Here is a 14,414-nt window from a genome sequence, read left to right as displayed (position 1 = left end):
AATGAGCTAGGGGGCCAAGCATTGCTAATCCTTTACGAGGAGGGTCAATTCACGAACTTAAGCCATTTTTAGCAGAAATTGTCCAATGATCACATTCATATTACCCTCGATATATAGTGATGTTAGGGGGGGGGGAGGGCAGGGCCCTACTGCCCCTAGTCTTCGCCATTCTGCACGCGTCTGGGAGATGAAGCGGAAGGCATGGATGATGAAAGGGGGACGTTGGATATATAATTAATGTGGGTGTATTAGCTATATATGTTAATCCTATATAGAGAGGTATAGATTGATCGATGTGGACGTGGGAAAGAGGGTGATACCTCACTGGATATATCGATTGATCGGTTTGTGTGGAAAACTATGAAAGACCTTGATATATACACACATACATAGAGGAACATCGATCGTTGCGCATGCACGCGTGAGAGATAAAGAATGCCCGATTATATGGAGAGGGGGATGTGTGTGGGTGTGTGCCTTCATGGGAGACCGACCTGAAGAAAATGATTGCATGCGTGCGATGGATAATGCCGACTGGTAGTGTGTGTGCATGCATGCACGAGAGAAAGTTAGTAGTAAAATTATAAAGAGAAGACTACTGTGTGGTTGTAAAAGAACAGGTGAGGTCATAATCAATGTAAAGTTGAATTCAAATATTTGAATAAGAGATCCTGATGTTTGAAACCCATGCATGCATGAATATAACGGAGATCTGCGCGGTGTGGTTTGGAAATGAGCATGTTGTAACGTATATACATTGAACAAGGTCAGACTGATTTGAATTTGAGATACCGATGGCAGACATCATTTGGCCATGTCGCATCCATGCATGGACACACTATTCTAATTGGAGATGATGGGCGGCTTTCGCATCACATATCTATATCTATACCCATATATATATATATTATATTTTATATTTTTTTATATTGTGTGTGGGTAACTTTAACCTTGAAAGATGGTCCTTGGATGAGGCAAATCCGATGGTCCAAAGATGGCAAATTTGAGCACTACTGGCCGTTGGATATCATCTAGATTCCACCAGATTTCGCCACATGTATAACCTAGAAGACTCCATGGTTGAACTTAAGCATAATGCACAAACATCAAAACACAAGAACTTCTTATTTGTTCTAGAATCTTCCATATCAGAATTGCCCAAATGTTTTTCTACATGATTTGACATGATTTGGTTTTACTTTATGTCTTACAACGCACAATTCCATGAATCTTAAAATATATTAGCCTTCTTATAAAAACTAGATGATTTTGAATGAAATGAACTATAAGAATTAAACGAACAACTACATCATGCATATATGACTCAAAGCTTGCATGCTATAATGTGGTATTTATTCATAATTTGGTTGCCAAATCTCATGCGTGCAATGCACGTGTACCTTACTCTAGTCTAAATGGTGTTTGTGTGTGTGTTGAGGTGCAAATTGTCTTTTTTTGGATACACGTTAAGCTTGTTCTTCCGAAATTTCATGCCGCGCCTTGTTATGCCGAAAATTCAAGCTAGCGTCTCTGTCTATCGTGCCGCAAAACTCTCGCCTCTTCAACCCGCACCTTGTTAGCCCGAAATATTTAAGATATATCTTTGTCTCATTGTGCTCCAACAACTCCCTCCATCTCAACCCGCGCCTAGCTATTCCGAAATTACAACGCACGCGAAAACTCCCACCTCCTGTGAAATCCCGACACGCGAAATGCCCGTGGTACCCCTGAACCGAAAGAACCGCCTCAAATCGGTGGGGGTACTTTTGTAACTTACCCCACATTTCGGACAAGCTCGTCTCTAAGCCGTGGTTCCCCACTGCCATCCCATCTGCTCACCCATTCGTCCACAGAGGCCACGAAAACCAGCGACAAAACCCCACACCCTGCTCCGTCCGCCACCCAGCCGGAGCCTCTTCGCCGACAAAGTCATCCACAACAACACCTCGACGTCCCTCATCCACCGTACCGGATGAGGATCCATCGTCGATCTCATCGTCCCGCCGGCTCAGACAACCCGTCCTCCACCTCCAAGGAGCTGCCCCGACGTTCCCCTTGTCTTTCGCGCCACCTCCATTCCCACACCGTCGTCTTCACTTGCACCACAGGAAGAGCATCATCATCACCGTTTCCTCGGATGAAGCTGTGGCCTAATCGGCGCCACCAAAGAGGTTGTAAACTAATTGCCGCATTTTCTTCTTGATTTGATCTCACGGTGCTGCCGGCGCTCAGTCCCGAGCCGACACGGCGCAGCTCCATCCACGGCGGCGTCGGCGGCCACTTCCTCCACGGCGTCGCTCCCTCGGCGGCAACGTCCACATCAGTAGGAGCTGCTGCTGCTTTAGCTCTCGCTCACGCTGCTGCTCTGCTCTTGCTCTCAGTCCCCTGCCTGGTCTGCTCTTGCTATTGCTCTTGCTCGCGCTGCTGCTCTTGCTCTTGCTCTTGCTTGCGATGCTACTCCGATTTAGCTACACTTCAGTCGACTGAATCGACTTTTGGGTCAGTCGATTTTCAGGGGGGGGCTCGCCAGGGTGAAGGAAGAACCCACCGCAGCAGGGAGGGGGGCTCGCCGGAGAGGTTCCCCACTATCTTAGGGTTCAGAATGGGGGCGGTGGTCGCCGGCGTTGGTGGGGCGTTCGCGTGGGGATCGCCAGAGAAAAAGCTCGGCACGGGGAGGGGACCTAGAGGGATGGTCGGGGCGGTGGCGGACCGGCGGTGGGGAGTGTTTTTGGGGCGGGCGGGGCGGCGCACCGCCGGCCAAGGGCGGCGGGGGGCTGCTGTTTGGCCGGTGGTGGCTGGCGGCTCAGGGGGGTGGAGGTTGAAGATGAACCACATGCCCTTGATTTCGTATCCAAGGGCTGCAAAATCGTATGACCAGAGATAAAAAAGTCAATAGACCGACGTGTAGCCTCACCTTGCTAGTGCGTTCAGTTTCGACAGCAAAATTCAGTTTCGACAGCAAAATTCAGTTTCGATAGTTAAGTTCAGTTTCTATAGTTAAGTTCAGTTTCGACAGTTAAGTTCAGTTTCGACAGTTAAGTTCAGAGATGAGCGGCTGATGTATTTTACATCTAGCACTTTGTGGTTATGTATTTTACGTCATGTATTGGAGATGCTATTAGAATTCCACTTAGGTTAACGTTGTTCGTTGTCTCTCTTGTCCTGCTTCAGCCTCGACGTCGTACAACTCACCGGAGCTGCTCCAATGACGAAACCCTCCATCACAGCGGAGCAGTACCTCGGGCTCCATCTCCAGACGCCTAAGATCTTCTTCCCCTCCTCCGACAGCCAATTCAGCCGGAGCATCCTCACCGGCCAACCCAATCACGCTGAGATCGACATGGCTTCGCCAAAGAGGTTGTACACTTGTTGCATCTCTTTTTTACTCTACACGTTATATATATTGTCCACTGAGCACTCGTAGTAATGGGAAATATGATTATTTTATCCTACTATATGACAAGCAGTGAGGTACCAGGCAACTTAGCTATCCGTGATGGACTCTCTTGAATGCCATCATTATTTATCTTTGTGCATTTGAGCTGTGCATTTGTCGATGGGCCTAGGAGTTGAGCTAGTATGGCAGTGGCCTGGGTCCAAAGTAATAGAAGTAGCACAAAAATATTTTTTTAGTGTAGGATTTTCCTTGCTCAAGCCTACCTACTAGAATCGCCAGTGCTTGAAAGTAAAAGTGAATGAAAAACTTAGGAATGGGAAAGTTTCCTATGGTACTACTTTTCATGAATTTTGTGCAAAGGAATGGAGCAAAGGAAAACTGTAGGATTTGTTCCTTTAGTCTACTTGAAAGACAAACCTTAGGAATTCAAATTTCCACTTCTCCTCCTTTTCATATTCCTATTCATCAAGCACAAGACTAAGAGATAGTAGCATAATAGCATTACAACCGTACATTTTCTTGTGGTTTGACTTAATCTCACCATGCTTTTTTGCATCCTGTGATCTTCCAATTTTTGTGAATCAAACACCTAGATTGGCAGAAATCCTGTGTTTTTAAATTCTCTGTTTTGCACGTGCATTCCTATCCTATTCCTGTCTATTTCTTATCGCTGCATTGTTAGAATCCTCAAATTCAAACAAGCCCTTACTCAATTACTTCTGTTATAGATATGTGTCAAAGAAAACCTTGTGTGGTTTGTCCTGCTCCTGTGGTGCTGTGTTCCACCCCAGCTCAGCTGCTCCAACGACGAAAGGGTTCACCACAGCAGGGATCCGCTCTCCAGACTATCTTTCGCCGCCTCAGATCTTCTTCCCCGCCGCCGGCAGCCACGACAACTGCATTACCATCACCAACTGAGCAGATGACCTTGAGGACTACACGGGTCCGCAACAAAGGTCGCACTCTTCCGTGTCTGCTTACGTTATACGTCACTTAATATGATGAGATGCTACATTATCGTCGTGTTCACCTATTAGAATCCAAGTCAGGTACAAACTAATGCTGAAACTTGAGTTTTTAAATGGTTGTGGGGTACATATTGGGGCAGTAATCAGTACTATCTGTCTACTATCTTGTTAAACTCCGGTGTCTACTATGAGTTTCATGTTGGGTGCAAACAAACATTAAAGGAGTCATTATCTCTATTTATCTAACTAAAGCTATTATCTGCCTACTATCATTGGTTTTGGGTCTATCCATAGTTTTCTACCATCACTCTGGATTTGTGCATGCACTCCTTACATAATCTCACTATGTTTTATTCCTATGCATGCCAATTGATGTACAAAATGGAACTGATCATGTAGAGCAAAAGAGACGAGCCTTGCGTGGCAATAAAATTTCATGCAGACGTCGTTCCATGGTGGGCGCAAAGGCAGGCCCCCTCCACCCATTTCGGATCGTAATCAAGAGGAAGATAACTGTTCTGAGGGGGATTCAGAAGGAGAAGACCACTCCTATTTACCCCATGAGGTCTTCGCACTAACTTGGCATGCTGATGTTGGTAATATCATGCATATGGTGCCTTGCATTGCTTACTGTATACATTAAAGATGTCATCTGCTTAGTTTAAACATGCTTTGTGTCAATGCCATCTGTTTAGTTTCTTTATCGTATATGTGAATCATGCAATGCCATCTTGTCTAGCCAGGCATCATATATGTGAATTTTGCAATGCCACCCTGGTTAGCCAGTCATCTTATATGTGAATTATATCATGCCATCATTTTTTTATTACATGTTAAATTTGTCAAATATTTTAGTACATTCAATTACTCTTCCCGTGCATGAGCGATTCGACACGGTCATGGAAAAATCTAGAGTGGAACAAGGTCTTCAGAGCAGACAATGCTATCTGACGAAGCGCATGTCTTGCTGGTTACCGATAGCTCCTCAGAGGAGGACTCAGAGACAGATGACCAGTCATATTTCCCCTCGAGGTGCATCCCCTAACTTGGCAGGGTTATGTTGCTCATATCGTGCGTATGGTATCTTGCATTGCTATGTCATTTGCTTAGTTTAGACATGCTTTCTGTGAATGCCACCTGTTTAGTGTCTAATTACCATATATGTGAATTATGCAATGCCATCTTGTTGCAAGACATTATATATGTGAATTATGCAATGTTATCTTGTTGCAAGGCATTATGCATGTGAATTATGCAATGCCATCTTGTTGCAAGACATTATATATGTGAATTATGCAATGTTATCTTGTTGCAAGGCATTATGTATGTGAATTATGCAATGCCATGCTGTTTAGGCAAGCGTCATATATGGGAATTATATCATGTCATCCTTTTTTTGTATTTCTCATTGCTTTTGTCGACAATCTTTGTATATTCAACTGCTCTTCCTGTGGATCAGCCATTTGAATTGGTGATGGAGAAATCTGGAGTGAAAAGAAGGTCTTCAGAGCAGACAATGCTACCTGTTGAAGCAGATATCTTGCTGGTTACAGATAGCTCTTCAGAGGAGGATTCAGAGGCAGATGACCAGTCCTATTATCCCCCTAGGTGTATGCTCAAACTTGGCAGGCCTATATTACTCATATAATGCATATGTTGTATTGCAATGCTTAGTTTTTACATCATATACACAATATTGAATGCCATCTTCTTAGTTGACACATGCGATTGCCCTCTGCTCACTTCCTTAGTATATAAATCATATATTTGAATTATGTCATGCCATGATCTTTACATAGACATCATGTATCTGAATTATGGCATGCCAATCCATTTTCTAAAGACATAATATAGTTATATCATCTAATCCTGTTTACATAGTCATCATATTTTAAATTATGCCATTCTATCCGTGAATTATATCATGCCATCATGTTTCCATCGATGGCATGTTTGTGATTTACGGCATGCCAACCACTTTTTTAGACACATCGTATAGTTATATCATGTCATCTTGTTTACATAGTCATCATATTTTGAAGTATGTCATTTATCCTGTTTAGTTAGCCATCATACATGTGAAATTGTGTCATGCTATCCTGTTTAATTAGCCATCATATATGTGAAATTATGTCCTGCTATTCTGTTTGCTTAGACAACATAAATGTGAATTATTTCATGCCCTGTTTTCTTCCCTACTATCCATTGCACCTGTCTATCTTACAATGTCTGTACATTCAATTACTTTTCTTGTTTATCAGCCATTTCAATTGGAGGGAGTGATGGCAGTATCTGTGGGAGTGAAAACATGGTCTTCAGAAAAGATCGTGTTACCTGTCGATGCAGATAGAACCATGGTTGTACTTGCCCAAGAACCAACCCCGCCACACATAACCCACACTCATGAAGATTGTACACCTACCCAGTTGGACAGAGAACCAGCTACACCCCTTCTAACCCCAACCCCAGCAGAAAGACAGCCAGTTCGCATTGACACAGCACCGTCTCCACCACAGAGCACCCAAACAGGACCACCACTCCGAACCCGAAGTCAACGCTTAAAGCAGAAGAAGAATTGTTCTCAAGTCAGGTACCGTAGCTATGGTTCATAATACTTTGCTCTTGGATCACTGTATTTACTGATACCAACTAATTTCAAATTTGAAGGATGCAATTGAAACTCCAATGGCGCAACAGGTATGTTTTAAACCTGTTTCTTCAACGTGTTTGGCTGTTTGCTGTTGTAACTTGCTCTATGTGGATTTTAGTTTCAATTGAATAAACAGTTATGTTCTCATGCCATGCACATTAACAGTGTTGTTATTGTTGTGTAGTTTCTCACACTTATATTCTGTCTATGCTGCTTTGTCTTAAATAGATATGATTCGAACTGTATCTATCTTGATTTGGCAACATAAACTAGAATGATATAGACCATACAGTGACCATACTACATAGATATATGTTTGTTTCATGCTGTTATCCTGTCCACCTTACTACTGAACTGGTTTACCAAAATGAGTTTCATATACTACATTGTAAACCTGAGATGTGTTTGTTTGTTTCTCTTTTAGAACACGGATAAAATATTGGAGAAGAGTACCCTATTATGTAGTGGTAAAGGATGTAATGCAGATAAGGTTCAAGATAGTGAGACATCCCTGTTGGTCTCCCAGAAAGCTAATAAAAACTATATTGAAGACACTGAGACAACCCCAAAGTCCTATCTTGATGTAGTGTTCGAGTTACTGGCTACCACTGCTGGCACCAGCTCTTCGAACTCGTTGCCTGAATCAGTTCGGCTTCTTGAGTCTCAACTTCAATTTGAAAGACATCGATCAGATGTTATGCCACAGGAAGCCGAAGGACTGAGGAAGTCCCTGCAGAATTCAGATGCATACTTTCTGGTGCAACAGCAAGCGCTGGAGGACGTAAGCGCCAAACAAGAGAAAGTTAATAAGCTTGCTAAGCATCTAGCCAGCATTATGGGTACCCAGGATATTGTTTCTTGAGCTCTTCTGAAGTGGTTTCAGTTCTGGACTTGTTTTGCTGCGGCGTTTATATGCTGCTGTGTTCCCTATATTTGCACTGGTGGCGAACTTTGATGCCCAGTGGATGTAATATGTGTAATAGCCGTGATAGCCTAGTGTAAGTTGCTTGCTTATTTATTTCCTTGTTGTCTTGTTTATTTGTTTGCTTGTAGTCAGTGCAGTTCTTTTTCTGCGGTTTGCTAGTGGCTGCAATAACCTATTTTTTAAAACTAGGCCACAATAACCATGGGCTAATATTTACTGTAGCGACACTAGGCCTCCTACGGGCCGTAGAAATAGTGGACCTTCTACGGGCCGTATAAATAGTGGGCCTTCTACGGGCCGTAGAAACAATGGGCCTTCTACGGGTCGTCTCATCAATGAGCCTTATACAGGCAGTATGATCGATTGGCCAAACATGGGCCAATAACAGGCCGCAATATGGCCATAAACGGGCTAGAGTTGGAATCGTCCATTCATGGGCCTACCATAATGGGCCATCGTTAATAGGCCGTATTTGATGATGCTATGAAAACGACCCAATGTATTAATGGACCACAAATGGGCCGACTGTAACCACGGGCTGAATTTGGCCCACAAGCAGAAAATGACAGTAACGGGCCGTAAGTAAATGAATGCTGGAAAAGAGCCCAAGAATAAATGGGCTCCGAGAAGGCCGAAAGATAACATGGGCTGGAAACGGCCCAACGGAATAACGGGCCGTAAATGGGTATAAAGTGATACACTGTTCTTTGCGGGCCAGTTTCACCACGGGCCGTTAATGAGTGTAAAGTGATGCACTGTTCATTACGGGCCAGTTTCACCACGGGCCGTTAATAGGCCAAGAGTTACATAGGGCCTCATATGGGCCGAAAGACGTCATGGGCTATACATGGGCCAGAAGTTAAAACGGGCTAGAATCATATTGGATGGCCCAGATGACGCTACTGGGCCTAATTCGAATAGGGCGTAACGGGCCTTAGGTTAGCGGGCTGTAAATGGGCTATATGCGAACAGGCCGTTAACAGGCCTTCCATGGGCCGGCCCGCCACCTTTTTACCAAGTCAAACGGGCCAACCTTTTCACAGGAATGGGCCTGTGTTGGGCCGTGCCACGTGTCAATGTATCATAGGCGCCTTCTATCCAATGAGTGGATGACTTCCGTCCCAGCGATGAGACGACACGTGTTTCCTCCAGCCAATGATGATTTTACACGTGGAAAATCCCCATTGGTCGGGGTTTCCGTTCTGACCCAGCCGGTTGGCTCCCCATGAACACGACAACGACGCTGATTCTCCATTCCGACCCAGCCATGTACGTATGCGCGAGTAGGCGTTCGAGACCCTACCGTATGTACGTACGTGGCCGTATTTTCTTTCTTGCACCGTCGCCGCTGTACGTACGTGTACATGCTACGTGCGCGCCTCTAATACGACACGTGCGCGCCTCTACATCGACCAGTATGTACGTACACATACGCGACCAGAATGACAACGCTACGTACGCTTTGACCAGGTGGGTCCCGACTGTTAGGCACTTCCTTGACTGCGAAGATGTAGCTAGTGGGTCCCAGCACTCAGGGGGCGAATCATTTTGTTTTTTTGCCCAGACGCACTTCCTTGCGTGCGAACGTGTAGCTGCTGGGTCCCATCAGTCATGGGGCCGAATCATTTATTTATTTTTTGCCCGGACGCACTTCCTTGCATGGAAAGGTGTAGCTGGTGGGTCCCAGCAGTCGGGGGGCGGATTTTTTTTCCGGGCGCACTTCCTTGCGTGCGAAGATGTAGCTGGTGGGTCCCAGCAGTCAGGGGGGCGAATCAGTTTTTTCCCGGACGCACTTCCTTGCGTGCGAAGATGTAGCTAATGGGTCCCAACAGTCAGGGGGCGAATCATTTTTTTCGTGAAATACGGTGGCCCATCCGGTGGGTCCCCGCTGTCAGGTGGAGGAATAATTATTTTGCATGTAATAAGGAGGCACTTCCTTGCGGCTGTCGTGGACCCAACTGTAAGCCTCTCCACGTACAGTCCACGTCCAATGGATGTCGTTCCTTGACCACGTTGACCACGCCGCGCTGAGAGCACCACGGCGGCGGACAACGGCGAGGCCTAGGAAGGGGACGAAGCGAAGCCGGGGAAGACGCGGCAGTGGATGCACACGCGGAGAGGAGTACGAGGGTTCACTGTTTCAGCCGCGCTGCCGTCGCTGCAGAATAACAGGGGGTGTGGGTGAGTGGAGGGATGGCCTGGCCAGCGGTGGGAGTAGTAGGGGGCGGTGAGGCCTCCACGGCAGCACAGCCATCCACGGGAGGCAGGAGCAGGCGGCACGACTGGCGTTGCTTTGGGCTGCTGGAGCAAGAAGACCAGAGGTTGAAGAAGCACGACGGTCGTTGGATGGACATCGTACGGTCACTGCATCTAGAATCGTTTATATTGACTAAGTTGACAATGCCCTTGGTACATCAACTTAGTAGGCCCACAGGTCAGCTTCCGAAATAGTGCGCCCCAGATGTCAGGGGGAGGAATCATTTTTTGGGCGGGTGAAGCTAGAATATCTGAGATTGAAGAAGAAGCATGACATCCGTTGGATGGACATCCAACGACCACTGTTGCTAGAACCGTATGTTGACTATAAGTTGACAAAGCCTTGCATACGCGTCAACTCTGTTTTTTAGGGGGCGCGTCAACTTAGTAAGGCCAGAAGTGTGTGGCAGAGAACTTATAGCCCATTTGAGATTTGTAAGAATGTGTAGCCCATTTTTGAACTCTAATGGAATTAACTACAACCCATTTACTATTTGTTAAAAGTATATCCCATTTCAACCAACCGTTCAAAAAAGAATTCAGTAAAATTTCCCTCATTTTGTTGGGATCCGAAATATTTTTATCTTGAAATTTCTAGTCAGATAAAATACAATTTCAATATAAATTTATATTAATTAAAATCCAATGAAACATTGCGCTCGCTACAATTAATGAAATTAAAATTTTCAATATCCAAAAATAATATTTTATAAAGTAATCACGTGTTTGGTGCATTTTTTATAGTTCCTGCCCAGTTTTTATAATTACATCCCATTTATTATTTCTTAAAGCCCATTTTCTTGTTAAGACTAATGCATACCTCCTAGGAAAGATTTGCAGCCCGGCAGGGCGGGGAATAACAACTTGACCTTGCCTGGGTATTCCTAAAAAAAGTATAGTTGGGCTAGCCATTTTCAGCTTGAAAAAAATAATAATATCTGGGCTGGATATCTGGCCTAGGCTAGACGGGCCACGGCCCGCCCAGTTAATACTTGCAGCGATGTTTTCGTTGTTGTTCAAAGGAGAAAAATTAATATCTGGGCTAAACATAAAAAAACTCTGCAGTTGTCACACCTCAAAAAAACAAATACTGCTCGAGAGGCTTGGTCCCAGCTGTCGGCCGCTTCTTGTGAAATTCTCTCGTTTATTGACTACTCCCTCCTTTCCGGTTTATAATGCTCAATTCAAAAATCTCATCAATCAAGGTAGATGGCGAGTGGTGGAATACTTTTTGTAGTTTTGCAAAAGCTCCTAATTAATGCTCATGTTATCCTCAAAAAATTATGTTTATCAATGCATTAATTGCAATGCATGCATGCATAAAGTACGTGCATTGGTCAATTTTCTCTTAATACTTGCATGCAATGATTTAATGCACCTTGGAATCTGAACAGGTGATGGAAAACAACAAAATTGAGCCTTATAAAATGGAAAAGCTAAAATTTTGAGATAAGCCCTATAAACCGGAAAGGAGGGACTACATAGGTTGATAATGGTGTGGGACCGTGATGTCTGGAAACCAGGAGGAAGCAAAATAAATTATATATATATATATATATATATATATATATAATAAAGAGGCACTTCCGTACATGAGGCTATGGACCTGGTGGGTCCCCATTGTCATCCTCTCCAAGTAAAGTCATCTCCTTGCCCGCACGCGCTTTCCGCCCGAAATAGTCAGCGCCTCCCACCACACTTCCCGGTGTAGGCGATTGCTCCGCCTTCAAACGACACAAGTGCCGTCCGTTCGTCCATCTGCCGCCCATATAAATGAAACGCGGTTGCCGAGGTGGCTACTCCGGTACCACACGTCCGTCCCTCCGCCCGCCCACCATTGCTATATAAACTGCTGCGCCGGCCATAGCCGCAGTCATCCGCATCCGTTCCCTTTCTCCTGTCCACACCACTACTGCCCACCATGGCTTCCTCGCGCTGCAGCGCTCTTCGGGACGGGCGGATGACGGACCACAAGGAGATGGCATCCATTGCTGCAGACCGGCTGGCCAGCAGGCAGCCGGAGGACGACGACGTCCCAATGGAGAACATGGTAGTCGACGATCTGGCGCAACCCTCTCCTCCGCGCCATCCTCGCCGGTGCATTGCACCATGAGGCCCGTGCCCAATATATGGACAGGGTTAGGCAGATGCGTGAGGAGCAGTTCCGGGAGACGCAGGCCGACGCCGCCTACAACCACCATCTCCTCCAAGAGCACCTACACGCGGAGGAGTAGATCACCGTGGAGCGGGCGGACCAGGAGGCGCTGCTCGACTCGTACCGCTCCACCCGCAAGGGCCGCCTCAAGAGCTGGCGGTACCGCATGCGGGTGGCGTAGGATGTGGCCCGCCTACAAAGAGGCTAGTAAAGAGGGCGATGAAGCAGGCGAGGCGCTGTTTGGCGAGACCGAGGACGAGGCAGCGGACAATGCCGGATCCGACGAGTCCCCGCTCCGCTGGCGTCGATGAGGCCCTGCTCCACCGAGGCCCCGCCCCGCCAACAACGAGGCAGAGGACATCGCCGACTCAGCCGAGGCCCCACCCTGCCGGCAACGAGACAGAGGACATCACCGGCTCCACCGAGGCCCCGCCCCGCTGCCAACGAGAGGCCGTGCCACACAGAAAACGAGGAAGAGTAGAACATGGTAGGTCGCCGCTGCTCGGGTCCAAGTAAGTCCACCGCTACTACCCTCCAGTTGAAGCCAAGCTAGGCGGGTTGACCATAGATGGCCGGTTAGCTTCTTGGTGGCGACGTGGAGTCGGAGAGCTGCGCTGGAGAAGAACGCTGCTTCTACTTAACTTCTGGTGCAGTTGGCTGACTGACACGTGGGCCCAACAGGCCACATGTCAGTTATGCAACTGCACCTGCAGTTAAGTCACTGAAACTTCTGTTCGGCTCAGCGGGACACAGGTGGGTAGCTTCGGTTAATAAATTATACCTCCAGCGCACCCCTTTTTAGTTGAAGAATGTATGAAATGTAATGAAATCTGGCATGTTTATATGAAATCTGACCGTGTATGAATGAATTTATTTCGATTAGTTCGAATTCCTGTATCACTGGCATTGGATGAACATGCAAAACAATACATACTAGCATTATTCCCAGGGTGATCACCTCATTTGCAGCAGTTTCACATGTACTCCCTCCGGTCCTTTCTAGTCTGCATACAAGTTTTGTCTGCAGTCAAAGTATCTCTACTTTGACCAATCTTATACAAAAAAGTATGCACTCTCACAATGTGCAAAGTAAAAAGGAACAGAAGGAGTACAAAGAGTTTGAGCAGCTTTTTAGCATTTCTGTACATTGCAATCAAACACACAGGCCTTGCAATTCATAGCGAACATTCAAAACAATCGACGATTATGCATCTCAGCGACTCACATGTCAGAGGCAATATTTACTGCTAAAGAATGAAGAAAAATTGATTGATGCTGCTGACAGGAAAGGGTGTCCCATTCGAAAATATCAAACGCATGTCTTGCTAAAACCAATGATCAAAATTTTACAAGGTTTTCCCATTCCAAAATATCAAATGCCTACGATTGTGGAATGGACAGGGTTTGCCATCAGTTCGGACATTGACATGGCACCTCGTGCTAAATAAACCATCTATTCTTTTTGTGCAGTTCCACCAAAATAAACCAAATTCGCGCATAGCTTTTATGATTTCTTATATGTTGCAACGCCTTGAACTTATCGACACCTGCTTTCTTGTGGTGGAAATGAATGATTCGATGTATTCATGAACATTTTGTGCAGTTCCCATTGAAATCAAGCTGAGCACCCCTGTTTGCACAATTACAAAAAAGTGATTAGTATAAAGCAAACTGTACTATGAATTGACAGTTTCAACATGCACATACATGGTCCATGTAGAGCACACTTTTAGAAAAATGGAACTCACCAGAAAGAATCCTAGAACATTGTACTCGCGCATCACAGAAAAAAAATGAAGATTTGTCAGTACTTCTGAGAAGAAGTTAGTTTGGTCTTGTGGGGAGTAATGTAACCATCCTTCAACTGCTCCTTCTGATGAGAAGATAGACATGGCTTCTTCATCCTGGCATATTCGGAACTAGTCACTTCACGTACTCCATATTCTTCTTCAGAGGAAGATGATCCTGTTGTGCAAAGACAAGAGGACTACTAAATGCTAGCATCCGTGTTTGCTCGAAAAAAAGGAAATGAAATATTTAAAACAACACAGATGAAGCACTTC

The sequence above is a fragment of the Triticum dicoccoides genome, chromosome 7B (genome assembly GCF_002162155.2).
Source record: "Triticum dicoccoides isolate Atlit2015 ecotype Zavitan chromosome 7B, WEW_v2.0, whole genome shotgun sequence".
NCBI lineage: Eukaryota > Viridiplantae > Streptophyta > Magnoliopsida > Poales > Poaceae > Triticum > Triticum dicoccoides.
This window is presented reverse-complemented; position numbering follows the sequence as displayed.